This window comes from Sus scrofa, chromosome 12 (genome assembly GCF_054392235.1).
Source record: "Sus scrofa isolate SSC_HxYL_T2T_F1_AM1 chromosome 12, Sscrofa_HxYL_maternal_Yorkshire_Landrace_v2.0, whole genome shotgun sequence".
Lineage (NCBI taxonomy): Eukaryota > Metazoa > Chordata > Mammalia > Artiodactyla > Suidae > Sus > Sus scrofa.
In genome coordinates this window covers 38,191,263-38,218,893 of record NC_139394.1, presented here as the reverse complement: position 1 = coordinate 38,218,893, position 27,631 = coordinate 38,191,263, and the positions used below count along the sequence as shown (strand labels likewise).

General features: G+C 51.3%; 1 protein-coding gene and 1 long non-coding RNA gene across 25 annotated transcripts in view; one reads left to right on the top strand and one right to left on the bottom strand.

Moving 5' to 3' along the window:
* MSI2 (musashi RNA binding protein 2) overlaps positions 1-27,631 on the bottom strand; it is a 438,300-nt gene that overhangs the window by 114,334 nt on the left and 296,335 nt on the right. The window lies entirely within an intron of this gene.
* On the top strand, positions 248-7,695 carry LOC146398179 (uncharacterized). The gene is made up of 2 exons (XR_014821269.1): positions 248-3,057; positions 4,123-7,695. It is a non-coding gene; the product is annotated as an uncharacterized LOC146398179 (long non-coding RNA).

Below are 27,631 nucleotides of genomic sequence, written 5' to 3'. Positions count from 1 at the left end.
ACGCTCAGGCGAGGCCCCTCATTTCCCACTCTGGGAACATCTGGCGAGGAGAGGGCTGGGAGCACGTGCTAGCAGTTACAGCATGCCTCCCGGCCAAACCCCAGCTCCGTCCCAGGAGCCCCATCTCCCCTCTCTCTAATCCACGGTCCCACCCCTCCCCGCCCCATCCTAGCTCTGCCGAGCTTTACTGCAAAACAGATGCTGCACCTGACCCAAGATCCCAAGACCTCCCAGGCACGTGGCCAACTTTTTTTTTTTTTTTTTTTAAGAGGCTGCAACCTGAAACGGTCTCCCCAAGTCCAACACAGCTTGGTCAACATCGCCCTCCGCCCCTCTTCTACCTCCAGGACCAGCTGGGCCCAGGTGTGCTCGCTCCCAGCTCCCAGCCTCCTCTCCCACCAATAAAACACCACGGCGGCTCTCCAGCCTTCCCAGGCCAGCCTGGCGCAAAGCCTGTCATTCCCACTCAGCAGGCATGACAATAACCAGGCCACAGGTACTCCCCCTTCAGCTCAGAGTCAATGTCAAGTTTAATACGAAGGAATGAGCTGAAAAGGGCCCTCCAGGAGTTTAATATCACTCATTTCCACCCAACCAGGTTCAGTCTGAGGGCCTGAAACAGGAACGAGAGTCCGCAAGGAAGAAGGGAGATGAGAAGCTGGAGCTAGATGTTAACTGTTAGGCGTGGAGCCATGACAAGTCGCTAAGAAAGTTCTAGAAGCAGAAGGATCGAAGCACCTCCTGCTGTGCGGCCCTTGGGAGCCTGCCTCCTACCGGCTTCGTATTTCAGATGTGCCATTTGCTGTGGATGGGGGGCAAGACGCGGGCGCTGGAGCAGTCCTCCTGAATTTAGCCCCTGGATGATGCCATGGCCAGCACCGCCCTGGAGCCTTCTCTTGACCTCAACCCTGGGTCTCTGTACTCACGTTACAGATCATCACGAATCATACACAGGAGGAGGATCGTGATTGAATCATGATTGGGGAGGAAAAATTTCAAACACATTTCTTGTCCCATCCCGCATCCCTCTGCGAACGCCCAACCAGGAGGGTCACAGACAGCACCACCTGCACCCAGCCACCCCCACCCCCCAAATCCAGGCCTTCATTTGTCTTCCTGACTCATCACCTGTGAAAGAACATGGGCTTTGGAGTTAGAGAAGCTCAGGTCCCAATGTCAAGGCCGCCACTTGCAGGAAGCTATCCACCCTCCTTGCGCCTTGGTGTCTCCAGAAAACTGGGATCACAGGAGTTCTCGTCGTGGCTCAGCAGAAACGAATCCGACTAGGAACCATGAGGTTGTGGGTTTGATCCCTGGCCTCGCTCAGTGGGTTAGGGATCCGGCGTTGCTGTGAGCTGTGGTGTAGGTCACAGACGGGGCTCAGATACCACATTGCTGTGGCTCTGGCATAGGCTGGCGGCTACAGCTCCGATGAGACCCCGAACCTGGGAACCTCCATAGGCCGTGGGTGTGGGCCTAAAAAAAAAAAAAAAAAAAAAAAGACCAAAAAATAAATAAATAAAAAATAAAACTGGGACAGTAATGCTCATTGTAAAGATTCAGTACAGGTTTTCTCCGATGCTGGGCAATGCTGGGCACACGGCAAGGTGTCCGAGACTTCTACCTTCTCTCTCCCCCTCCCACAGTCTGACTGTTGACAGAGAAAACTGGGTGGCCTTGCAAAAGGGGAACAACCTTGTCCCACACCTTGCTGGGCACAGGTAAGAGGATCCTCTCGGGGTCACCAGCCTCCTCGATCAGGAAGACCCCCGGCTGTCCAGTGCCCCGAGGAAGCCTCCGGAGAAGTCCTGCCACGCTGGCATGTGCAAGGCACAGCTCTGTCGCACGAGACACACATGCCCCTCAAGCGCTCAAGAGGGGATTGGCGGCTGCCGGTTAACTGCCGGTTAAGGCCGCCGCACTTTACAGTAACCCAGCATGGACCATATTATGAATGACACTTGCAAGCTGCCAGCCTGGGGAATCGTTACAGTCAAGGTACAACACGGCAGCCTGCCAAGCCCCCAGCTTTCACACTCGCTATGCCAGAACATCCACACACAATTTAATTGCATTATAATTTCAAAAGTGCTTTTCAAACTGGAAAAAGGCATTCACTGATTAACCAGCGAAGAGCAAAATTGTTTATGAAATTGAATACAAAAAGCTACAGAAATGTAATTGGGTCGTTCTAGCACCTAATTTTCAAGCCATTTTCCCCACTTATTTAATCACGAGATACAAAAGGAGCGACTGAATTGACTTCATACTAATTAGATTACACCCTGCGATACTCCGAGCCTATATTCCAACTGGTTGATAGCGATGCTTTCAACAGAAGCAAAAATGCTGCCGCAGCTTGTCGGCAGGACAGGGTGGGCTGTTTTGAACCAGACCCTTCCGTGACAACGAGCGTTTGTCCCCCAAGCCTCCCAAGCTCCTGGCTACGGGGAGGTGTCCTCGGAGAAGCACGACCTGCTGGGTGTGGATGGGAAGAATCGCCAGGTCCTTTCTCCACCGCTCACTGGAAGGATGGGCTGGAGCGTGCCCCTTCTGCTACCTCCTGCCACCTCCCCGGCGGGCAGAGAAAGCCACGTGCCACTCTGAATGGGCTGCACGCGGCCCCTGGCGTGCTCTGAACACAGGCCCTTTCACTGTTGCATCAACCGTCTGGTGGCTCCAACCTGCTCAGTGGCGGCCTGAGGGGTGAGCCCAGCTCCGCTGTGTTCTTTTCTGCCTTCCGCCCGGAGCTGCATGAGCTGGGCCAAAGCCTCGCTCCCTCAATTACTGAGCAAATAAGAACATTCTCTTCTCAGAAGGCAAAGCTGCACTGTCCACGCGCGCCTCTGAAAACCCAGGTCGAGAGGGTGACTATCACACAGGTAGACACAGCAGGTGCCTTGTGGTCACCGTAGACACTGACCTGGAGTCAGAGTGTGCAGGGGTTACCCCTGTGGATCCTCCTCTGGCTACATGGTACAGCCTTCTCATGGATTTTTTTTTTTTTTTGGCCTTTTAGGGCTGCATTCGTGGCATATGGAGGTTCCCAGGCTAGGGGTCAAACTGGAGCTACAGCTGCCAGCCTACACCATGGCCACAGCAATGCAGGATCCGAGCCGCATCTGTGACCTATACCACAGCTCGTGGCAACGAGGGATCCTCAACCCACTGAGCGAGGCCAGGGATCGAACCCACATCCTCTGGATCCTAGTCAGGTTTGTTAACTACTAGGCCATGAAGGGAATTCCCTCATGGCTTTTTTTTTTTTTTTTTTTAAGCTCATTTTACATTTTATTAGGAGCACCATAATTGATTATATAACCAAAAGCAGAACGTACATTATCAAGATTATCTCAGCACTTCACAGGCCATTTAATCAAGATATCTGGGGCTGTGCCAGAAGGAATGAACTTACACGAAGCCTGGAGAACGCACGACTCTGCCGACCTGGTTTCCACGCTGGGGCAGGGTCCTGCTCCCTGGAACGGGGAGACCCTCCTTCAAAGACTGAGCCATACAAGAGTTCGGGGTCGGAAGGGCCTTCCTGCCACTTCTCAGCTTCTCCAAACAAGGAGACCCGCAAGACTGCTCTTCCACCAACCCTATCTGCCAATGTCACATCTTCCGGCAGCCCCCAATGTCTCTAGTCTGTGAGGAAGCCTATGGAGATGTGTCCAAATGCCCCAACGACATGCAGGCAGCGGAGAAAAGGAAAGGAATTTCACTTCCTTTTGTTCATCGTGAATTGCTACGCGCCCCGCACCCCTGGGGAAAGTAAACAGATGTTATTTAGGAGGCAACAGAGGTGTCTTGTGACTACAGCCAATTTTCACCAAACCCAGGGAGCCTGGGGGAGGAAGGCGAGTGGCAGGCAGGCACATCCTTCTGGAAAGCCTTCCCTGGCGTTCCCGTCGTGGCTATGTGGTATCAAACCCAACTAATATCCATGAGGACACGGGTTCGATCCCTGGCCTCACTCAGTGGGTTAAGGATCCAGCGTTGCCATGAGCTGTGGTGTAGGTCGCAGACAAGGCTCGGATCCTGTGTCGCTGTGGCCATGGTGTAGGCTGGCAGCTGCAGCTCCGATTCGACCCCTAGCCTGGGAACTTCCATATGCTGCAGGTGCTGCCCTAAAATCCAAAAACTACATTCTCTGTGGAAGTCTAGGCGGGCACAGTACTACCTGTTCCACAAAGCTGCTCAAACTAATCCTTTTTATCAGAGATGGTCTGTTGAGCCTGCCCTTTGTGCCAGGCACAGTGCTCGCCCTAGGGGAGCAACACAGATCAGCTCCCTCTCTTTGGAGCCATCCTTGCCCTTAGCAGGGGGTCACAGGCAGGCAACCCAACACAAAACCGCCGAGGCTGTGATGGAGGTGGGACAGAAGGAAGGGTGGCTCTACACGGATGTTGGAGGGCTTCCAGGCACTCAAGGGCCGAGGAGTGCATCCTGGGTGGGGAGAAGGGCAGGTACAGGGTCAGGAAGGGCTGCAGGAAACCGCGGACAGGACGTCCGGGCTCAAGAGCCAGAGATGGGTAGGAGGTGAGGCTGGGAAAACGGGCCGGAACCCCGAGAAAGCTCGAACGCCAGGCTGAAAGAGCCCTTATCCTACAGAAAATGGTAAACCCATCAGAAACATTTTTCTGCTCTGAAAATGCTCTCCAGGCACGGCACCGGGCACTGTGGATCCTACTAAAAAAATCCTAAGATGCAGAGAAGTCTCGGGTCGGACCCCCTTGAGAGCACCTGTGTGGTCTTTGCATGGAACCACCCGGGAGCGTTGCTTTCACATCTTTTCAAAGAGGAGCCCCTCGAGGGTTCAGGAAGGCAGCGTAAGAGCCTTCGGGACAGCATCTACGGTGCTCCGTCAACTGCTATTGATGAAGGCGCTGGAACAAGCCGCACACGAGAACTACAGTAACTAACCCCTCACAGTGTTATGACCGGTGCCAGGAGGAATGTGCAGAATGAATAGAAGGTTGTGTGAATGAGCAAACGAAATGCACGCAATGCAGCAATAATCCACACCCTTCATCAGATGTCTCCTTCTGAGGGGAGAACGACACTTTATATTGCTATTCGCCTTGTGAGGCACAGGCTACCAGCACCCATGAGGGCAGGGGCTGCTGGGTAGTGTGTTTCCAGAATCCCCTCCCAGGACTCAGGGTGCAACCAGACTTCTGATGCCTGCAAGGCAGCTGAAGATGCCCAGCCTCAGAGGGTCTCTCACCTCTGGCCTCCGGCAGCTCACCACCACAAACTCCTGGGCCTGCTGGAGGTTTTCCAGGCTACCATGTTTGGACCTATTTAAGCCCAGAAACATCTCCCAAGCAGTGGAAGAACCCGCACACCCAGAAATTCCACAGACAAAGAAAAGGCACCTGAGGGCACAGGGGTGGGGGGGGGACAAGAATGTAAGCTACATTAGTGCCAACCAATGACAGAATCATAGGGGTCTCCTGAGGGCACGGGGGACACAAATGCAAGCCACAGCTGTGCCAACCAATGACAGGATTGTAGGGGGTCCCGTGATGTCTGCATAGGTGGACTTCCCAGCCGCTCCTGCCAAGGCCCGCAAGTATATTAGCTCCTGGGCAATTCTGGATTGCTCTGTGCTCAAACCCTGTGCTCTTGACCTTGTGCCAGCAAGAGATGCACAGACAAGCCCCTCTCTCAGGTGGGAGAGGATGGACAGCCAGGGACCTGGAGCCTTTGTGTCTCAGGCACAAGGTCCTGGTTGTCCAGTGAGAAATACCCACGGGGGCCTGGCCACAAAGCACGTCCTTTTCAGCAGGCTAAGCCTGGGCAACGTGACACGCGTTGGGGGAGATGCCCGGGCTGCCGTGGCTCAGGTGGGCTGTCCAGCGGAGCAGGTGCCCAGGGCAGACAAGGTCACCTTTGCAAACCCCTTCACCACAGCAACCTTGGGGAAGGTGGCAGGCCTGGGGGCCGGGGGCCCGGAGGAGGGGGAGCGAAAGGAAAATGCAAACCCTCCACTTCAGGGACAGGGCCCTCGGTACCCTGAGGCCTGTGTGTGGGTCTCCCGTTGACTGGGGCTATTGAGATGCAACTTCTGGAAGACCACGGTCTGCACAAGGAAGGACCGGAGACCACCGGACACGGGTTGAATATCATTCCAGGTCACACTATTGAAAGTGGGGTGGTGCAGGGGCTTTGGGCGCCCCGAGCTCACTTCACCACGTTCTGCCCAGCCAGGGGCCTCGGAGGAGTGGCCTAACCTTTCTTAGTCTTTCTACCTGGCCAAGATTCCTGTGTCATGGGGCTGTGGGAAGCCTGACCTGCTAGCATCTGTGTAAATGGTTCGCAAGGGTAGGGCTGGAAGAGAACAGAACTTTCCACGGGAACCAGCGGGAGGAACGATTAACTCACTGCAGAGGATAGCCCCTAAGGCCTGCAGTCCACACAGCAGGCTTATTACCTATTAGCGCAGGCCCCAAGGATCTGATCTGTGAGCTATCAGTTTGCCTGTTAGCATCTGAAGTGATGGCATTTCTTTATGTTCGTGAAATAAGACCAGGCGTATTTTCCCCCCAGTACAATATATTTAAAAGATGACTCTTGGAGGTCCCAGGTGGCCTAGCAGTTAAGGATTCACTGCTGTACCTACTGTTGGCTCAGGTTTGATTCATGGCCCAGGAACTTCTGCCAGGACATGGGTGTGGCCAAAATGAAGAAATCAATTAACAAATAAAAGACAACGCTCTTCTGCCCTCCAGAAAGCTGACCAACCTTTGCAGCACTGGGTGCATTCTATGGGGACGCTGGCGTCACTGCGTCTGTTGTGACAGCACAGAGCCAAGGAAGGGCTGTGGCACCAGCTCTGTGCTTCCAGGCACCTGGTTCTGGGCCAAGGCAAAGCCAGGGAGGACGTGTGGTGTCCCCGGGCCAGCGCCCATGGTGGACTGGCTCGGGATCAGCAAAGGGTGCCTTCTGCCCCCTGTAGAATGTTCCTTCCGTGTGCAAAGGACTCGTGAAAACCGAAATCCATGGATCTGCAGGGTGTGACCTCAGAGATGTCACTCAACCACCTAAGTTCCGAGGACAAGATCCACATGAACACAGCACGTGGCAGACAGCAGGGCTCAATCACTGTTTATTGGATGGATGGAATGGATGGATGGATGGACAGAAAGGGGAACAACCGCTGTCACCTGCTGAAACTCCTATATACCAGGTGTTATTTATTTATTGATCATTTAATTTTTTTATGGCTGCACTCATGACATATGGAAGTTCCCTGGGCCAGGGACTGAATCCCAGCAGCAGCTGCAACCGATGTCACCAGGGTGGCAATGCTGGATCCCACTGCCTTGGGCTGGGAATCGAACCTGCACCTCTGCAGTGACCCGAGCTGCTGCAGTTGGATTCTTAACCCACAGCACCAGAACGGGAACTCCTATCAGGTGCTTTTTAGATGCTTTTTCGTCGACTCTGTAGTAATCACCATCCGAAGAAGTATTCTTATGCCCCTTCTACAGAGGAGGAAACTGAGGCTCAGAGAAGTTAAGCCACTTACACACCGATTAGTTAAGTGGAAAGAAAGAGAATGTGAATCCAGGCTTCTTGGGACCCCAAAGCTACAAACTCACATCATGAACAAACCAATCCTCTTTGGCCGTCAGTGGCCTCATCTATAAAATGACGGTACGGCCATCAGCTGGTGTTAGGAGGGCACCTTCCAGGCCTCTAAAATTCTGAGTAAACATGCAGGCGGACCCCTCTCTGGGTGACAGGTCACTGCCTTTGAGGATCAAGGAAGGAAGGCTGCTCTTGGTGACAGGACCATGTTCTAAGTGCCAGGCTGTAGATTTCCCACCCTTCTGTCCCCCCACTCTGCAGCTGGCCCGTCTCCTCCCCAGGGAGGGGCCCAAGAAGCACAAAGCAGCCACTGGGCAAAGGTTCACAGCGCTGTTTGTTTGCAGCTTGGATGAAAGGCCAGGAAGAGGTGGGGGCGGGAGAGGCTGTGAACCACTGGTTCAAACTCAGTTCATGCGGGATTTCCCAGAAGCAGCTGCACAGACTTGGATATGCTGGGATGGACAACAGTGAGACCGGTGAGCAGGAGCAGAGATGTGGCATGTGTGCTACGCAGGGCCACTCGGGGCTGAAAGCCTTCAGGGAACGGAGACCTGGGTGAAGCAGCCGCAGACAGACTGCTCCAGGTAGATGGGCAAGAACATCAAACGCTCCCCCCACCGCCCGGGCAAAGCCCTCTCCGAAGCACCCATCCCAGCCCCACTGGCATCTCCCCACCTTGGGGCAGTGGTCCTGGGTCATGGGGTCTCGCCTCATTGCCTAAGGAGAGACAGTGGAAGAGCCAGCAGCTGCCACACCTGATGCCACAGTTGTGCAGATTGGCCTGGGCAGTGTTCTCATCGGGAGCCAAGGCACTGACTCCCTGCCATTGCATTGTCCCCAAGGTGGTCCCTGGAAAGTCACGTCCCCACCCAGAAAGGCAGCAGCTCCTGTGTGGTGCAGGAGGGCAGTGGTGGGCTTTCCATCTGCCCACACCATTGCTCCCACTGGAACTGGGGTAAAAAACTGGCCTGTCTCCTTCCTAGGTTCTCAGAAAACAAAACCCCACAACTCATCCTCTGGCCGAGATCAGGTAACAAAGAACCAGATGCAAGAGCACACTTGTAACCACTTACAACCACCTCCTCTACGGCGCTCCTGCTAGGAACGATACAGACATTGTCCGAACGAAGCCCTCAAAACCCTAGGAGGCTGGAGTTACCACTACCTCGTTCTGCGGAGGGAGAGTCTGAGGCTCAGAGAGGTTAGGTAACTTGGCTAAGGTCACTCGGCCGGCACGTGGTTGAAAGCTGGGGTTTCCAAAGTCAGGCAGTCTGATCTCACAGTCCTTGCTTCCCAACCACTTTTCTCCACAAACGCGATGGTTTGGAGGGGGTGGGAGGAAGCAGTACAGAGGGAAGAGGTTTGGATGCTGTCCACGAAACAGACTGTGCAAATCCCCGTAAATCCCCATGGAGTCTAGTACGAGTCCTCCCCCGACCCCTCTGGGGCTCTGTGGAGGGTACAGGACACTGCCCTCCCCTCGGCCCCTGGACTTTCAGCAGAGAGCTTAGGACACGAGAATTCTCTCTCTCTACCGCCATCCCCAAATATTTAAAAGGAGCAAATTTCCACCCCCAGAGATTATTGCGAGAAGCCAGCTGGCAAGGCAAGTGATGAAGATGTTACGCAATGAACTGCTTCCATGTACTGTAATAGCTTTTCACGTTTGCTACTGTACCGGGAGATACCAAACAGCCATCTGAAATCATCTCCTCCGTTGCCCCATCGCTAGTTTTCCAGGGTCACACGTGTTTCTACTTTAAAGCCCGTTAACATGGTATGTTCAGTGCAGAAAACCAGATGGCTGGGAGCCCTCAGAAAACCCGCCTGGCCCTTTGCAGAGCTGGTTTTACAACCCCTTCTCGCCTTCCCTCGGATAGACTGATCGGGATGGATCGTGGCTAAGGAGTCGCCGAGACGAGGACCCTGCCCAGTTTGGAGACCCTACTCCTGTTCTGTGACGCCTCTGCAGGGACGCAGGCCAGCCTGGGGTGGTGACCCCTGGACCACGGTAGCCATACGCCCTCCAGACGCCCAGCTGCCCTGGCCCTCGGGCAGACACGGGCTGGCACCAAGCAGAGGCGGGAGGGGTGTGTCTGAGAAGCTGAAGCAGGACAGGCGTCTTTGGGCTGTAAGCTGTCATGAGTGAGGCTGGGCTCAAACCGTCCCTTTAGTCTCCATCTGCCTAGTCCGTGGCCCTTAGGATTTGATATATTTACCATGAGGGGCCACGTGGCTGTGCGCAGGCCTGTGGCAAGCCCTGGGTGGCAAGAGCCAGACCGCCCACCTCCGCACACACGTCATCAGCCTCCAATCAATCCCCAGCCAGACCGCCCACCTCCACACACACGTCATCAGCCTCCAACCAATCCCCAGCCAAACCGCCCACCTCCACGCACACGTCATCAGCCTCCAGCCAATCCGTAGCTGGGGAAGCTGGCCTCGCTACAGACCGTCTGCCGCTGATGTGGATCAGATGAAGTGGGGGAAACCACCTTGTCAGCCAGGGAGGTGCAGGTGGGACAGGAGAGGAGGGAAAAGGGGCTTGCCCTTTTTTTCCCCCCACCACCCTTCTCATTTCCTTAGCCTTAACTCTGTACATGCTGTCCTCATGTGGGTGTCTTTTAGCCCAAATGCTCCCTCCAAGGTCAGTGGAGCAGGTAACATCCCGTTTTGAAGTTCTCTTAATGTACACACCTATTTTGGACACTAGGTAATGTTCCTTCTGTGGGACTGATATAGGCTGATGTGAATAAAAACCACCCAAGAGCCTCTGCGTTCTTTTTTTTTTTTTCTCTTCAATACTCACAAATCAATCAGTGTGATAGACCACATTAACAAACCGAAGAATATAAACCATATCATCCTCTCAATAGATGCAGAAAAAGCCTTTGATAAAATCCAATACGCATTTCTGATAAAAACCCTTCAGAAAGTGGGCATAGAGGGAGCCTACCTCAACAAAATAAAGGCCATATATGACAAACCCAGAGCTAACATCATTCTCAATGGTGAAAAGCTGAAAGAATTCCTGCTGAGATCAAGGAATGTCTGCTCTCACCACTACTCTTCAAGTATTGGGAAGTCCTAGCCACGGCAATCAGAGAAGAAAAAGAAATAAAAGGAATCCAAATTGGAAAGGAAGAAGTAAAACTATCACTCTTTGCAGATGACATGATACTACTATACCTTGAAAATCCTAAAGATGCTACCAGAAAACTGTTGGAGCTCATCAATGATTTGGCAAAGTCCCAGGATACAAAATTAATACACAGAAATCGATGGCACTTCTATATACTAACAATGAAAGATTGGAGAGAGAAATTAGGGAAATTATCCCATTTACCATTGCATCAAAAAGAAAAAAATACTTAGGAATAAACCTACCTAAAGAGACAAAACACCTGTACTCTGAAAACTGTAAGACACTGATGACAGAAATCAAAGATGACACAAACAGATGGAAAGACATATCATGCTCTTGGATTAGAAGAATCAAGATTGTCAAAATGACTATACCACCCAAGGCAATCTACAGATTCAATGCAATGCCTGTCAAATTACCAAGGACATTTTTCACAGAACTAGAACAAAATATTTTAAAGTTTGTTTGGAAGCATAAAAGACCCAGAATAGCCAAAGCCACCCTGAGAAAGAAAAATGGAGCTGGAGGAATCAGGCTCCCTGACTTCAGACTATACTACAAAGTTACTGTCATCAAAACTGTATGGTACTGGCCTGGCCCAAAGACAGAAATATAGATCAGTGGGACAGGACAGAAAGCCCAGAATTAAACCCATGCACCTACAGTCAACTAATCTATGACAAAGGAGGCAAGACTATACAATGGAGAAAAGACAGTCCCTTCATAAGCGGTGCTGGGAAAACTGGACTGCCACATGGAAAAGAATGAAATGAGAACACTCCCTAACACCATACAGCAAAATAAGCTCAAAATGGATGAAAGACCTAATTATAAGACCAGCAACTATGAAACTCTTAGAGGAAAACATAGGCCAAACACTCTCTGACAGAAACCACAGCAATATCTTCTCAGATCCACCTCCTAGAGTAATGACGGTAAAAACAAAAATAAACCAAATGGCACTAAATTAAACCTAAAAGTTTCCGCACAGCAAAGGAAACCCTAAACAAAACAAAAAGACAACCCATGGAATGGGAGAAAATAGTTGCAGATGAAGCTACTGACAAGGGATTAATCTCCAAAATTTATAAACACCTTCTCCTGCTCAATACTGAAAAAACAAACACCGCCATCAAAAAATGGGCAGAAGATCTAAACAGACAATTCTCCAAAGAAGACATACGGATGGCCAAAAAACACATGAAAAGGTGTTCAACATCACTCATTATTAGAGAGATGCAAATCAGAACCACCTTACATCAGCCAGAATGGCCATCATCAAAAAGTCTACAAACAATAAGTGCTGGAGAGGACCTGGAGAAAAGGGAACCCTATTACACTGTTGGTGGGATTGTAAGTTGGTGCAACCACTGTGGAAAACAGGATGGAGATTCCTCAGTAAACTAAAAATAGAATTATTTGCTCCAAGAGCCTCTGCATTCTTGATGTGGGTCGGACCTCCACAGAGAGGGAGGAATCCAGTGAATCTGCCTTTGCTCTCTGCAGAGCTAGTGGTTTCTTTTCTTTCTTTCTTCTTTTCGCTTTTTAGGGCATATGGAAGTTCCCAGGCTAGGGGCTGAATAAGAGCTTCAGCTGCCAGGCTGTGCCACAGCCACAGCAACTCGGGATCCGAGCCTCGTCTGCAACCTATACCACAGCTCACAGCCTTAACCCATTGAGCAAGGCTGGGGATCGAACCTACATCCTCAGGGATACGAGTTGGGTTCTTCAACTGCTGAGTCACACTGGGAACTGGTCTAGTGGTTTAGAATTGGCAGAAGGGCTGGTCTGGGGATGGGGCAAGTGACTTAGAGTGGTGGCTTTGTTGTTGTGCCACCAGGAAAGACGAGTCTCAAAACGCAGAGTGAGGAAGCAGCTCCAGCCAGTGAGGGCCTTGCCTCCACTTGAGCTTGATAGGCTGAGTCTCACCTGGATGCTGGGGCCTCCTAGAAACCAAAGTCCTTTGCAGTGGGGCGGGGGCAGACACCCCCACCCCCACCCTCTCACTCCAGGACATGGGGCCCAAAAGCACAGCCCAAGGGGGAACCCCACCATCGTTGCTCTTGGTCAGAAACACAATTAGTAGCTTCGATCATTGACTGTCTTTGCAAAAAGATTGTTGTGGGGCCGTTTTTAGTGCACTGTCTTCCCTCGGATGGCTGCGTGGTAACTGGAAACAGGCGCTGAATAGGTGAAATTATAGAGGCGCCTAATACGCCAAGGCCATCACTGTGGGGAGTTTTCCTTCATAATCTAAGTATGTCCTTTTCCCCAGAGCCTTTACTTAAATATTTTGTCAGCGCCCCAAGCCAGCCAGCAGGCAAGCTCCATCCCTGAGCCCTCTGGGAGAACGGGAGGGGGGTTATTAGGAGAAACGCCTCTCCCCTCACGCTCCTTAAAATAACATGTCCTGAACACCAAACGGGTGTGGGGGTGTGGGAGGGCTAAGGCGATTGCAGTTCCGGGGGCAGTTCAGCACCGAGGGAGACGGCACTTTCTGGAACGCTGACAATCCGCTGACTTAGCTGCGCTGGTTATGGACCTGAACGTTTAGAAGAAATATTCCAGGAAAAGAGGAATATTGCTCTGCTGTTTCAGCCCATTAACTCTGACCAAAATTGGGGCTGCTTCTCTCTCATCAGGGAATCAGGGACTCTGCATGCCTGAGACACTGTGGATGTCCCCTGTTCCCCATCCCCAATAGGGGACCTGCTGCCAGAAGGGTGGGCGCAGAGTGAACACCCCTGCCCAGGGCTGCAGGGGACCAGCCGACATGCTGTGGAGCCTGTCCTCAGTCTCATACCCTCTGGGCAAGGCCCCCCTTTGGTAAACCAGACCTTACAGGATCCACAGGGACTTAGTTGTGACGCAGAAGTGAGCTGGGAGGTGCTGGCATTACTGAACTCATTCCAAACACGTTGAGCATCGGAGTCAGGGGCGGGAGGGAAACAGAGATTGGGCTGGAGGGCAGAGGCCCAGGATACCACCAGGATGTCTTAGGAGAAGCCTCCAGCTCCTGAGGGACTCCCTGATTTTTTCGGGGACAATTCTGGGTGGAGGCAACATGACTCAGTTCAGAGTAAAGAGGGAAAGATACATAGGGTACCAACTTCCTCCCTTTCCGGAGGGTGCCTCCAGCTGAGAGCACAAGCTCCCCACCCTCACTGGCCCGAAGCCCCCACTCCAGCCCCGGAACATGCACAGCCAGGAAGTCCCCCAGGGGCCTAGCAGCCTGCCCCTCACCTTAGTGTGCAGGATGGGAGGGGCCACTTGCTATTCCTTTGCCTTGCTTATCAATGTGGGTGCTCCTCAGGCAGGGACAAGGGATGCTATTTATCTACGAGGCACCCTCGCCATCCCCACGGTGGGGTCCATACTCCAGACACGGTGGACAAGTCTCTCCTTCTGTGACATGGGTCCAATCACACACCCCACATACCCACCCTAGAAGGTGGCCTTGGCAATGAACGTTGTGAACACCAACTCGGGGGTAGGCACCAGACATCCATCTGGAGGACTGACATAGAAGCTGTGTTATAGCAGTGCCGTGGGGGAGGATCTCAAGCTGTTGAAACTGGACAGGTGGAAGAACCTTGTAGGTGGTAAAACACAATAAAGATATGAAGCTCGGAAGATAAAGGCAGGAACCACTCACTCATGGGGAGTCACATCCTAGAGGAGTTTTCCTCCCGGAAGTGAGCCAACCTTTCCCTTTGGGAGATCCATCATATGACCTTTGCCCCCAGAGGACCACGTGGGCCAGGACGCCGTGCTGTTCCAGGAAGCCATGCCCTCCCTTCCAGTACCCCAGAGGCTGATGTGTTGCGACCAGCCTGTTCTGCTTCACAGCCCCACAGCCCTCGTCTGCCCCCTCAAGGAAGATCTATTTTTGCATTTCTAACTGCTGTCCCAGGGCAATAATGAGATGCCACTGCTTCAATATTACATGGCAGCTTCCCTGTAGCTTCTGGAGGAAGGGGAAATGAGCTACGGCGAGCAAAGCAGGCTAAATACAGTTGGTAATTGAAAAAGTGGCCAAGGAAATCAGGAGGGGAAAAGCAAGCAACTCAGACCTAAACGGATTATCAATCATTTCCTTTTAGGGCAAGCTCCACTGCAACTTAATCAATTGCCATTGCTTCCCAAATTCAATCAGAAAACTGATACTGTGGGGAAGAAGGGGGAAGGGGGAGATAAACGGCAAATGTTTGCCATCGCGTTCTCGACGGAGACTGGACAACGTCCCACGTTCAATTCCAATCCAGTCCTGACTTTATCAGCCTAAAAGAATTTTACAAGCAACGAAACTCAGATCACGTGTTCCCATTAGGACCAAGGATGCAAAGCGTCTCAGGCATGGTCTTCAGGCTCCACGGAGACCTGGGTTTAATAGTCACAGCAGGGGGTGTGGGACTCTAAGCGGAGCTCAGGCAGGGTAGTTGTGGGACCTTGGGATGTCCAAGGTCCTGAGTCCCTTGACTTCCAATGGCGGTGGAGTCTGTTGCCATGGCAACCTGGTGAGGAAAGACTCTCTCACCCCTCCAGTTAATAAACACGTACCAAGTACCAATTACATCCCAGGTACTAGGGACCCCAAGAGGATCAGAACCCGGTCTCCTACTCATAGTTCCCGGGGTGGGGGTGGAGGCAGGGGGGCCGTGTGAGCAGACGATGCAGAGTGGGGAGAAGACTGGTGTGGGTCTGAGCTGAGTCCTGCAGGGCCCTGGAATTTGTCAAAGGAAAGGTGGGTAGGGATTAATGTGTCCACAAACTGAGGGAGCCCCTGGTGATTGAGAAACTGCAGGGGACATACTAAGCAGACAGCCCAGGCTGACAGGGAGTGGAGTGACAGACAAGGCTCGGTCAACTGGCACCCTGGAGGCCACACTGAGGTGCTCGGCTGGAAAGCCACAGACTTGGCACCATCAGAATCACAGTTCAGAAAGATCCCTCTGAATGGATCCAGATCGGCGTGGGCCTGGAGGCAGGAGTCCCCTGAGAGTCACTGCAGATACCAGGGAGACAGGGGACAGAGGCAGACAGCAGGGCGTGATGGCAGACACAGGGGATGGCGGATGCAGAGGTGGGTATGTAGAGACTGGCCAGATGTGCAGGAGGCGGGGTCCAGGACAAAGCCTCGTGCTTGGCTTGAACAGCCAGGCACCGTTACCCAGGAGAGGGTCAGTGCGGCCGCCTGGCCATCTCAAGCAAGCCACCTGCCTCCCCAGCCAGCCGTACTTCTCACCTAAGACACACACGAGAAGCCTAAGCCTCTGCAAGGAGTTCAACACAGTGTACAAATACCCGGAGGGAAGGAGCAGGAGAGCAAGCCCTGGATTCCCTGGGAAGTCTCAGGGGGTCTGGGCAGAAGATGCCAGCAGGGGCTGCAGGAGCTGCTCAGGACCCAGGAATGAGGTTCTCAGCAGCGGGCAGGGATGGCTGCAAGGAGGGCTACAAAGATACCGTCCAGGGGCTGAAAGCCCAGGCTTGACAGCCACTCCGGGGATCTGCCCCCTGGCTGGCTGTGTCCCTAGGGACGAGTTCCTTAACCCCTCTGTCTCTTTATCTGAAAAACTGGCACAGGAGTTCCCATGGTGGCTCAGTGGTTAATGAATCTGACTAGGAACCATGAGGTTTCGGGTTTGATCCCTGGCCTTGCTCAGTGGGTTAAGGATCCGGCGTTGCTGTGAGCTGTGGTGTAGGTTGCAGACGTGGCTTGGATCCCACATTGCTATGGCTCTGGCATAGGCTTGGCAGTTACAGCTCCGATTAGACCCCTAGCCTGGGAACCTCCATATGCTGAGGGAGCGGCCTTAAAAAAGGCACAAAGATAAATAAATAAATAAATAAATAAATAAATAAATAAATAAATAATGAAAAACTGGCACAATAACAGCTAGGCTGCACGGGGTCAGCAGGTGCAGCGAGACAAAGCAAGGAAAACGCATAGCCCAGCACCCGGGCTCAGGGAGTATTTCTGCTCCAAGTTCCTTTTCACCTCTCATCACTGCTAACCACGGGCACATCCCAGACAGAAGGCAGGTGGAGAATGTTCGCTCATATCCTTCAACACCAAGGAGGCAGGAAACAGAGCTTTTTAACGCTTTCCGAGTGAGGGAACACACGTGGTGACGCCTAACTGAGAGGGAGAAACCAGGAAGGCGTCTCAGGCTGGTCCAGCCTCACCAGAGCAATGGCAGCAGATGCTGGTGGCTCTTAACAGCGATGCTGCTTCGGCACTTGATGGAGGGTGACATTGCAAGCAACAAGGCACTCCAGTAATGCTCCGTAAAACTATAAATTTACTTTGAGAGCACCAAGTCTAATTACCTCGCCAAGACTCTCTGCATTTTTAAGAACCTTTTTTTTTTTTTAACCTCCTTAAACTCTTGATCATAAGGACTCTTGTTAGCAATACTCAGCGTCCTTCTTGTTTCGCCTGTTGCCGTGGCAACAAAGCAGTATTTACCAGCCTTTCCAAGCTGGTACATCTTTATTAGCACCCGGATCCCATGAGGAGCAGGAAGCAGTGCAGAGGTTTAAAGAGCATTAATCCCCTTAAGCTTTGCAAACCTCTCTAGTTAGGGAGCCTGTTAGGGGGGAAATTGAGGTCTCTGCCATTTTCAGGGCCCTACTAGAATCGTTAAGCCTCCATGAAGCACCGGACCGAAAAAAACTTATCTCTCTGGAGCTTCACTTTAAGTTTCTTCCTCTCTTGAAAAAGACAAACTTGTGGGCTGCCTGTGCTTCACAAGAAAAGTTTGCTCCGCATCCATCAGAGAAGGGCCGCCGGCTCTTTCCTCTGCGCCTCTCTGACCGCGCTGCTCTCTTGCGATAAACACCGACGTTCAAACACCCTGTTATCTCTCGGCCAGAAGGAGGGACGGCCACAAAGGCCCACCGGCCAAGCCAACCAGGCACCCTCCTCTCTGTCCCTCCGTGATGAGAACCAACAGATGATTCTGAGCTGAGATAGATTTCCAGACGTATTAAAAAAAAAAAAAAAAAAAAAAAAAAAAACCAACCGCAGAAAGCAGCTCGAGAAAGCACCCCACCTCTCAGCCTCCCTAGGAAGGGTTTTCAAAGTCAGCACCAGCGCCGAAGTGGGGAAGGGGAGGGAGGAGAAAGAGTTTCTTCATATCATTTAAAAGCAGGTCAATGTCTCAATCCCCCTCCTACCAAACACATGTCTTTTTCATCTTCATCTCAGCCTAGAAAATCAAACCCCAGCTAGGGCTCCAGGAAGACCTGTGGCTGAGTTTTGAAAAACCGCACAAGTGAAAGATGATACCAACATTCATTTTTGGCTTCGCGAACGGCTTGCAAATGGCTAATTTTGAGCTGGCCGTGCCCAGACATCTTCTACCGCCCCCGTCCAGTGTTCTGTGCCCATCAGGGCTCCTTAACTGAGAACAGGAGCCATTAAGAACTTGGTCTTGGGGGGAGGGTGCTGGCGGGGGGGGGGAGAAGCGGGGGCACATGAAAGGTCACCATTTCAACCTGGAACTTCTGATGCCTTTTTTGAATCTACCAGGAATCTCCCATTATGCCTAAGGAAGCTCAGAATTAAGACAAAAATAAGAAGCCATTGGGATCCTTTTTCTTTTCTGTTTTTTTGGTGGGATAGATTTCTTTCAAAGACCAGGATCAGCCTCTCCAAAGAGAGGACTCCCCAGCCCCAAGCTGCATCAGCACTAAAAATGGGAGAGTTTGCTTCCTCGACTCCACGAAGGCTGAGTGGTCCAGCGGTCCCGTGATGATCGAGTTATTTACACCTGACATCATCCCCATGTTTTCTACACGTACTTGAGGTGTCTTTCAATGCTCAAGCACGCACAGCACTGGGCAGGAAAAACACGAATCCAAGCTGTAAAAGATGCGCTCTCTAGACAAGAACGAGGGTCAACCATGGCAAAGCTCAGAGCTGGAGGATCTGAAGGCTTGTATCTGCTCCTGGCTATAGAAAAACGGGGAGCCCTAAGGTTCTCTATGGACCTGAGGAAAGACACAAGACTGTCTCTAACCCAGAGAGTCGTCACTGGGCCACACGGCTTAAAGCAGACCCGCAAGGCTCAGTGAAGCCGATCAGTCAAGACCTCCAGAGATGGAGGTAGGATCAGACTGGTGACACCTCTAGCATCTGGCCTGATTCCTTCAGGCTTCGGCTCAGAGCACCCCAGGGGCCAAGATCCAGGGTCTTTTGCAGCAGAGGGGGTCGAGTTGGGGGGCCAGGTGGGGGTGCTGGCCAGCCTCCCTGCTCAGAGACACAAAGCAGGCAGACAGCCAAGCTGGGCTTCCCAGGACCCTCTCAGGAAGGGAGTGAGGAATTACAGACCCGTGAACATGACTCTGAACTTTAATTAAACTGCTGCGACTCCTCCATGGGTTATGCAGGTTATTCTGGTATCAGCAATAAACCACAGAGGAAGTGAGGAGGACAGCACCCCGGTCTCGGGGCAGCACAGGGGGGAAGACCTGCTGAAGGTCACATGGCCTGGGTCCTGGGTCCTGGGTCCTGGGCACCCTCCATAAAGCCCCTCTGTGCAAATGGAGTGAAGGAGTCGGTCCATCTGGAAGCAGAAGGATCTGAGTGTGGGCATCACTGCAGCCACATGGTGAGGGGAGGCTGGGGCGGGATGAGGCTTGGAGGGACCCACCTGCTGCTTAGAGGACCAGTCAAGTGTGTAAAACCACCTCCCAGCCAACCCTCGGCCCCCCGCAGAGGACGTCACTGATTCCAGCCCTCATGTCTGTGATCCCTTTAAAGCCTTTCCAGTCCAGTCAGAAGCTTCTCTACCAAAGAGCCAACTGAGCTATGTCTTATTAACCTTATCCCCTGCTCTGAAAGCTAAGCTTTCAGCAGTGGGTGGGGGAAGGGAGGTGGGTCATGATGGTGGGGGAGGGGAGGGTCCCGTGCACATGGGTGCATATGGGGAGGGACAGACAGCAACCAGCCTGCTTCACGCATCCGACTTCCACCCTTGGCCACACACTGGTTTCTGATCCCACTGCCACCTCGTGCAGAGCTGCAGCCAATCCGCCTTTTCCAGCCTCCGATCTCCCCCCGCGACCCCTGCCCCTGGGATCTGCTGCACCAGCAGGCCCTTGCCCTCCGTGCAGGAAGCAGTGAAGCTCACACTGGGTCGTGGCCAATTGGCTTCTCCAGCCCAGGAGTCAGAGGACGGCTTGTCTCTCAATGGCAGACAAACTGGAAGGAAGAACTCGGGATGCAGCCCGGACGGGAGCAGACAGCCCTTGTACGTATAGACACGGGTTCAGCCTAAAAGGAGGAGGCTGGATCCAGTCTGAGAGGCTGCTCCCTTCGAGCCCCCCCACCCCAATGGCTTACCTCCAGGCACTCAAAGAGGAGGATCTTGTTTCTTCTCAGTTCATGGTTTGCAAAAACCCTGGTGGCATCACAGAAGTGAGCCATTATGTGAGTTTTAAATCACTCTGAATAAACCAACCAAGAATGCTTTCCAAAAAAAAAAAAAAAAAAAAAAAAAAATCACCGGAAAAGGTCATTCATGAGACAAATAACCCTTCTCTTTAATCAGTATAATAAACACATTTTAATTATATCTTCCAAGAGCATTCCCCCCGCTTCCCCATCAATGTTTAGTCTTTGATTTAATAGAAAAATTCGGTGAGAGGAGGTCAAGGGGGGGAAAGACGTCTGCGGTGTGAATTTAATCAGGTGAGAGACAGAGGGATGCGTGTGTGCAGACCTTGGATGTGCAAACTCCCTCACTCCGCTCCAAGCCTTCCTAGGAAAAGGGAAAGAGCTCCCGAGTCTCCCTCTTCCTGCGGCCGAAATTTCCAAAATTTTCCGGCTGGGCTTCAAATATATCGCAGAGAGAGAGAGAGGTGAAAACAAGAGAAGGAAAGTAAGACAAAAGGACAGAGGAAGAATTTGGATTTCTGCTTAACTTTCAATTCTGTTCCCCACCTTCCTTTTGGAAGAGAAAAAGGACAAAGACAGAGGAAGAAAAAAAAAATTAGAGAAAGAAAAGGGTGGGAAAGAGACATCATGTTCTTTTCCTCTGACCCAAAAAAACCCAAACCTTTGCTATTTTAAACAATGAAAAGCACAGTGTGTGAGGAACAGCTTGCATACAGCTGAAGCCGGCATTATTTACCTCCGGTTCCTATACTAACTTTTCCTTCTTAAGCACTTTTGCAACAAATGAGAAGAAAAAGAGTAAAAGACTTAAAATAGGTGCATATCAAGGAGACTGTGCTTGTTATGAAGTTTGCCCTGATGCCCTCCCTCCCCAGAGGCCTTGCCAGCTACGGCTTCTAGCCGCCAGCCACTTATCAAATCCAGGTCTAAAGACAAGTCTGCAAACCCTTCCCCTGCAAATTTCCTGCGGCGTTTATTTTCCATCCTGTTCAGATTTCTCCTAATTGACTCACAAAAGACAAGTTTGAGGCTGGGTCAGCGGGAGGAGGCAGGCCAGCCTCCTTCTCGCTCAGGGGTGACCTCAGCTAGTAAAGTTGCTGCTGCTGCTCCTGTGCCAGCATCAACCTGCCTCTATTCCCAGGTCTCAATTGACCCACGAACGGACAGTCTCCAAGCCTAACTCCTTTCTCCACTCAGCCGATCCTTATGCAACAGCTAAAATGTCTTTGACTACAGATGCCCAGCTCCTGAACACAAATACAGGAGCCTGCCATCAAACAAATCCCATTCTCCACCTCACACTGACTGTGTGACCTTGGTCATGTTACTTAACCTCTCTGAGTATCCATCCCACATCAGGCAAATGGAGTGGCTAGGTGGTAAATAAAATATTCGAGAATACATGAAGAAGCCTCAGCAGTGCCTAATAATGACTGTCATCACCCACCCATTTACCACCCATTTATCCAATTAAAAAATAGGATCCGGTGTTGCCGCGAGGGGTGTAGGTCAAAGACACGGCTCGGATCTGGCCTTACTGTGGCGTAGGCCTGCAGCTGTAGCTCTGATTAGACCCCTAACCTGGGAACTCCATATGCCTCAGGTACGGCCCTAAAAGGACAAAAGACAAAAAAATATATATATATATTTTTAACATATACTAAAATATATATATTTATAAATATCATATATATATATATATATGATCCACTCAGCCCCTAATTCTTTCTTTTTTTTTTTTTTTTTTGTCTTTTTGCCATTTCTTGGGCCGCTCCTGCGGCATATGGAGGTTCCCAGGCTAGGGGTCCAATCGGAGCTGTAGCCACCGGCCTACACCACAGCCACAGCAATGAAGGATCCGAGCTGCGTCTGCGACCTACACCACAGCTTACGGCAACGCCAGATCCTTAACCCACTAAGCAAAGCCAGGGATCAAACCTGCAACCTCATAGTTCCTAGTCGGATTCGTTAACCACTGCGCCACGATGGGAACTCCAGCCCCTAATTCTTACAGGCGCGTGGGTGTTACAGCTGAGGATGGGGCGAAGGTGGGGTGGAAAAGGCAGCAAAGAGTGATCACAACACGAGGGCCGTGGTGGTGAAGACTCTCAAAAGTGACGGGATACTAGAATTCCTTCTCCAAACACTCAACCGGGACTTTCTTCACTGGATGGAAGCTCACGCCGTGCACTGTGCAACTAAACTCACCCATTGCAAAAAGGGAGGAGAACCTACTTTCCCAGAACAGTGACCCGCATAACAGGCCACATCTTAGATGACACCATGCACGACCAGGTGCTTCATACGTGCTTTTGAACAATGGCCTCTGGGACAGTCAGAAGCCTGGGGTCGAGGCGTGGGCAGGCAGCTTCCAGGGCTGGAGGGAGGAGAAACTATATTGCAGTTTTGGTGGGAGGTGTTTTTTTTTGTTTTGTTTTTTTGTTTTTTTTTAATTTAGGGAATAAGGAGAAGAAGAGTAAGGAGAAAACACAACCACAAAACATGCTGTGTGACCCGGGAGGACCCCTCCAGGTGAAGGTGTGGAAGTGAAATTTAGGGACAGTCACTCTCCCTGCCCCCCCCCACGCCAACCTTCTTTGGCTCTCCTGTTTACAGCGTGCCATACCACAAATCTTTATTTCTTGTCACCCACTGGCCTGAGCTGTCCCCACTCCCTGTTTCTCCCAGACAAGTTAATAAGACGGAAGGCTCCCCAGAGGCCTGGAGCCGGCGAACATTATCACTTGGAAGCAAGGCAGAAATCCTGACACATCGGAAATGACTTCAAGCCTATTAATTACCCTTTCTTCTTTGGCAGATCTTTTGAAAGAAAGCTTGACAAATTGAAAGGAAGGCTAGCACTGCCTCTCCGCCCCAATTAGGCCCCACTCCCACCCCAGTAAGGCGAATCTGATTTTTTTTTTATAACCAATTAATTTGTCAGAGTGGCACCCACCCCAGGGAGCCCCACCTTTGATGCGCCTGGTTAGGCACACAAAGGGTGACCCCCTTTTTAGGGGCTACGTGTGTGAAATCTAAGATCCAGCGGGAGCTGGAGGCAGGGAGGGGTCAGGGCTTAGGGCCTCTGTCTTCCTACGACAGTCACAGTGAACCCAGACCCTGGCACATACTCTGGAGAATGATGCTGGTAGCAAAAAGCATTCACCAGGTCTCTGGTCCCTGCTGCAGCAGATGCAAGGATGCTTGATTCTTAAATGCAGCATCTTTCCTGAGACTCCCTGGCTGACTTACCAACAGAGAAGCACAGGTGGCCTTTTAATGCTAGGAAAACGGGAGTGTCGAGGGACCAATCACTCCATCTTTTGCTGCCCTGACAACATCTACTCAGGGTTCCCCTGAGCTCATCCCTTCCTTAGTGAGGTTTATGCAAAAAAAAAAAAAAAAAAAAAAAAAAAAACACACACACACACACAAAACAAAAAACCAAAAACCGATTGGCTGGATTATTTTAATTCTTCAGAGACCTCTTCTTTGGTGCACTTTTGGTACATCCCTCTAGTCAATCACCACGTGGATTCTAATGGGAATTTCCAGCAGAACTGTTGACTTTCTTCCTGAACGATGGTCCCTCCACCCAAGAAGACCCCCTGTTATTGAAAAGCACCACCACACCCTCAGCTGCTCAACCCAAGAACCTGTGGTCGGCCCTAATTTCTCCTTCCCCACCACCAACCATCAGAACCATCTTGGGTCTCATCTGGATCTCACGGCCCCTCCTCTCCCCACCCCCACCGCAGCCCCAGCCCAAGACGCCATCCGCTCTCATCGCACTTCTGCAAGGAACCCCAACTGGCCCTCCTGCCTCCAGAAGTGCAGCCCTGTCACCTTTCCTCGGTTCAGGAGCCAGTGGATCTCCCAAGAGTAGATCACACGTCTCTGTCCCGTCTCACCTCCTTCCAATGGCTCCCATACGCCTTGGCCAGCTCACAAACCTTCTGCAATCCGGCCCCACCTCGACCACTCTCCCTCTCTGCCGCTGGCCTCTCCCTGTCCATCAATCAGGCCCCACGGGTTCCCACATCAGGGCCTCTGCACTTGCTGTTTTTTCCTTGCCTTTCCCCCAGTTCTCTGCCTCCCAGTGAAAATGCCACTCCTTGGTGAGGCCACTGCCACCCACCTACCTCAACAGACCCCAGGCCCCATCACCAACAGCATCCAGTTTATCTTCTTCGGAGCCCTTGGCAGCCCCTGAAATTACATGATCCAGGTTCCTTCTCCCCAAGAAGGGGAGCTCAGAAGAGCAGGCATTTGGCCTGCCTTGTTCCCTGCCGTACCGCTAGAACTAGAACCGCAGTTCCTGGACCTCAGAGGATGCCCAGCCCGTGGCGGTCACAGGACCAGAGCATGAAGCCCAAGAGTCTCAAACACCGGACAGGCTTCTGTTGGTACAGTTTTGGGGGGGGGGCTGTCACTCTACCCCTGGCCAACCCGGGGAAACCCACAGTAAACATGGCTGGATCAGTGCACCTCAGCCCCCCAAATACCCATAAATTCAAGCTGGAATCTACCCACCGCCTCACCATCCTTGGCGAGCACCGCTCCTGTCTCTGCAGGTTCCACACAGCCTTCCAAGGGGACCCTGAATCTGACTCTCTAAGCCTGAGTTTGATAAAGGCAAGGCCACCCACCAGGGCTCTATTTTTCTGATGCACGCCCCTCCCCCCATATCTCATTTTAAACTCTAAATCTTTAAGCCATTACCCAGGAAATCATCATTAAATCACTTGTTCGTTTTTATTAGTGTCGCTGTAATTAAAGAGAATCATATTTCCAAAATCTTCAGCCGCACTTATCAAAACCCACCCTCCAACCAATCAATTAGTATTACAATAACCGCGTTCCCTGGTTGCTGCCGCTATTAGCATTTTGATTGAATGCCTGTTGAAAAGTGACTGGTAACAGAAGATTGTGTTCAGAAAGTAATGTTTCTTTATTCGTTACCACCCAACCTTGTCTGGTTGTCTCGGGTCTCGACTCAAAAGCGACAAGACAGTTTCCAAAAGCAGTCATTTTGGTGGCGGATTATATTTTCACGAGGGGTGCAATCGACGGGGCATAATGGTTCCAGCGTCGCCGGCTACACACAGGGGCCTCCCACCAACTGTGGCCTAGGTGCTCGGTGCTCGGCAGCTGCACCTGGACCTCGGGGGCCCTGATGGGCTGATGATAATGCATCCCCTCTGTGGCCATATCCTCCCTGCTCCAAAAATCTAGGCGGCGACTGGCAGGTCCTCACACGTGACACTCGGAAGACTGAGAATAATGTCCAAGCCAGGTAAGCCGGTGGGCACTGTGATTTCTACAAAAGATCATCACCATTGCACACCCCCCTCTCTGCCAGGCACTTGGGAAACCTGTTAATCTAACCTAAGTTCTCCAATCATCGTCATCAGAGCAGCAGTCAGTAAAGAGGCAGGTTAACAAGCTCCATTATGGGGACAGAATAGCTATCTTCTCCCCGCAGAGGAATTAAAGACAAGAAGTCACTAAATCACTATACTAGAATTTAAAAGACCTGCTGCTTCGACAGCTCTCTTTGCTGATACCCCCCACCCCGGGCCCCGCCTCACCCATCACTGATGCCTTCCGTGGCTAAATGGAGATCTCCAGACACGCAAGGCAGCCACACCAACACAGAATTTTTATCACACGGTCCCATCTTACACGAGGCAAGTCAGCTACAGCAGCTCTGCAATTGGAGGAGATCCTGCTTCGACTTGTCTTATTTAAGCAGAGTAGTGTAGGGAACAGAAGAGGGATGTAGGAGTTAGGAAAAGCATGCGTTGCGGGGTATAAATATAGAGGTGCTTAAATGCCATCCATTCATCCATCCATCTATCCAGTTTCAATCCACAGCACAGGTATGCCTGAGTTTCATCTTCACGGCAGATGACCCTTGGCCCAATGAACCCTCTCACTGCTGTCTTCACATGACTCACATGCAATAGTGAGGGACACGGACAAGGCTATATTAATGCTCTAGTTAAGGAGAAAAAAAAAAAAAGCTTCCAGAAATCAGGGGAAAAAAGCACCCCATGGTTCCTTTAAAAATGTTTCCTTTCTCTAAACTTCGTCTCCTTTTTCTCCCCCCAACTCTTGTTTTTCCCCTGGCTGCCAGCCAAGATTTTATAATAGTGCCAGGTAGCAATTTCATTTTTAAAATGCTCTTATCAAGGATTTAAGGGGACAGATAAGAACGGCACAGTAAATCATCAGAAAGGAGTGTACTGTGAGGCATAGCATTTTACAAATCAAAACAGTTAACGAAATGAAAAGGCAAGGACACGGAAACAAAGTAAGTTTAAGCATCGTCTGAAAGGGGGAGGGGAGAGGCCAAATGAAATAGAAAGATCATTCTTTAGATGTCCAAGCTCCCTCTGGTAATGATCTTGGCATATTCGCTAAGAATTGCACGAACAGTCCAATTTCCTTTTTAAAATAGGATGTTTTTAGAAGGCATATATATTGTCAAACCATTACACACACTTAACTGGGGGCTTTCATCAGAGTCATCTGACCTGCAAGCATGTGTTGCTAATATCACTGCTTTATTATTTATCAAATCAATTTCTTCATGGAATGACTAATAACCCAGTCACAGCTGCTCTCCCTCTTCCCACCCCAGCTGCTGCCGCCCTGGCAGCGGCAAGATTTGCTAAGCTACCTGCGGTGCCTCACCAGCCCATTGCCCCCCCAACCCCCGACATCTTGCTAAAGAACCCTTTTAAAAAAAAAAAAGAAGGAAAAAGGGATGGACTCAGGAGGTACCATTTAGGATTTAAACCACTTTGTGACCAGCCACTTATACTACCCAGGAAAAGTGAATACTGCTAATTGACCAGGCTAGGGCACAAGTCTTTATTTTGCCAGGGGATTTTAATTATAGTCCCATCATAAAGGAACCAAACAGCTAAAATAAAAATAGAGGGAGGTAACTACTTTCCTACTTTGATCCTTTATAACATCTTTGATTCCAGTCTTTTTTTTTTTTTTTTTTTTTTTTTTGGTCTTTTTAGGACCACACCCGAGGCATGTGGAAGTTCCCAGGCTAGGGGTGGAATCAGAGCTGCAGCCGCTAGCCTACGACAAAGCCACAGCAATGTCAGATCCGAGCTGCATCTGCGACCTACACCACAGCTCACGGCAATGCTGGATCCTTAACCCATTGAACAAGGCCAGCAGGGATCAAACCCACGTCCTCATGGATGCCAGTCAGATTTGTTTCCGCTGAGCCACGACAGCAACTCCTAGTCCGTTTTCTGGAAACCAACCAAGGACCACATCCAATTCAAACAGGCACAACAGCCTCCTTCCATCGCCACCGCCACCACCCCCGCACCCCCGTCAGCTGTGATGAAACCCAAGGGTGGTAACGCCTGAAAACAGTCATTAAGATACCGTTTACTCTAACTTTTAATATATGCTCACTAATCTCTCCTGGAGCCTACCTGAAAATTCACAAT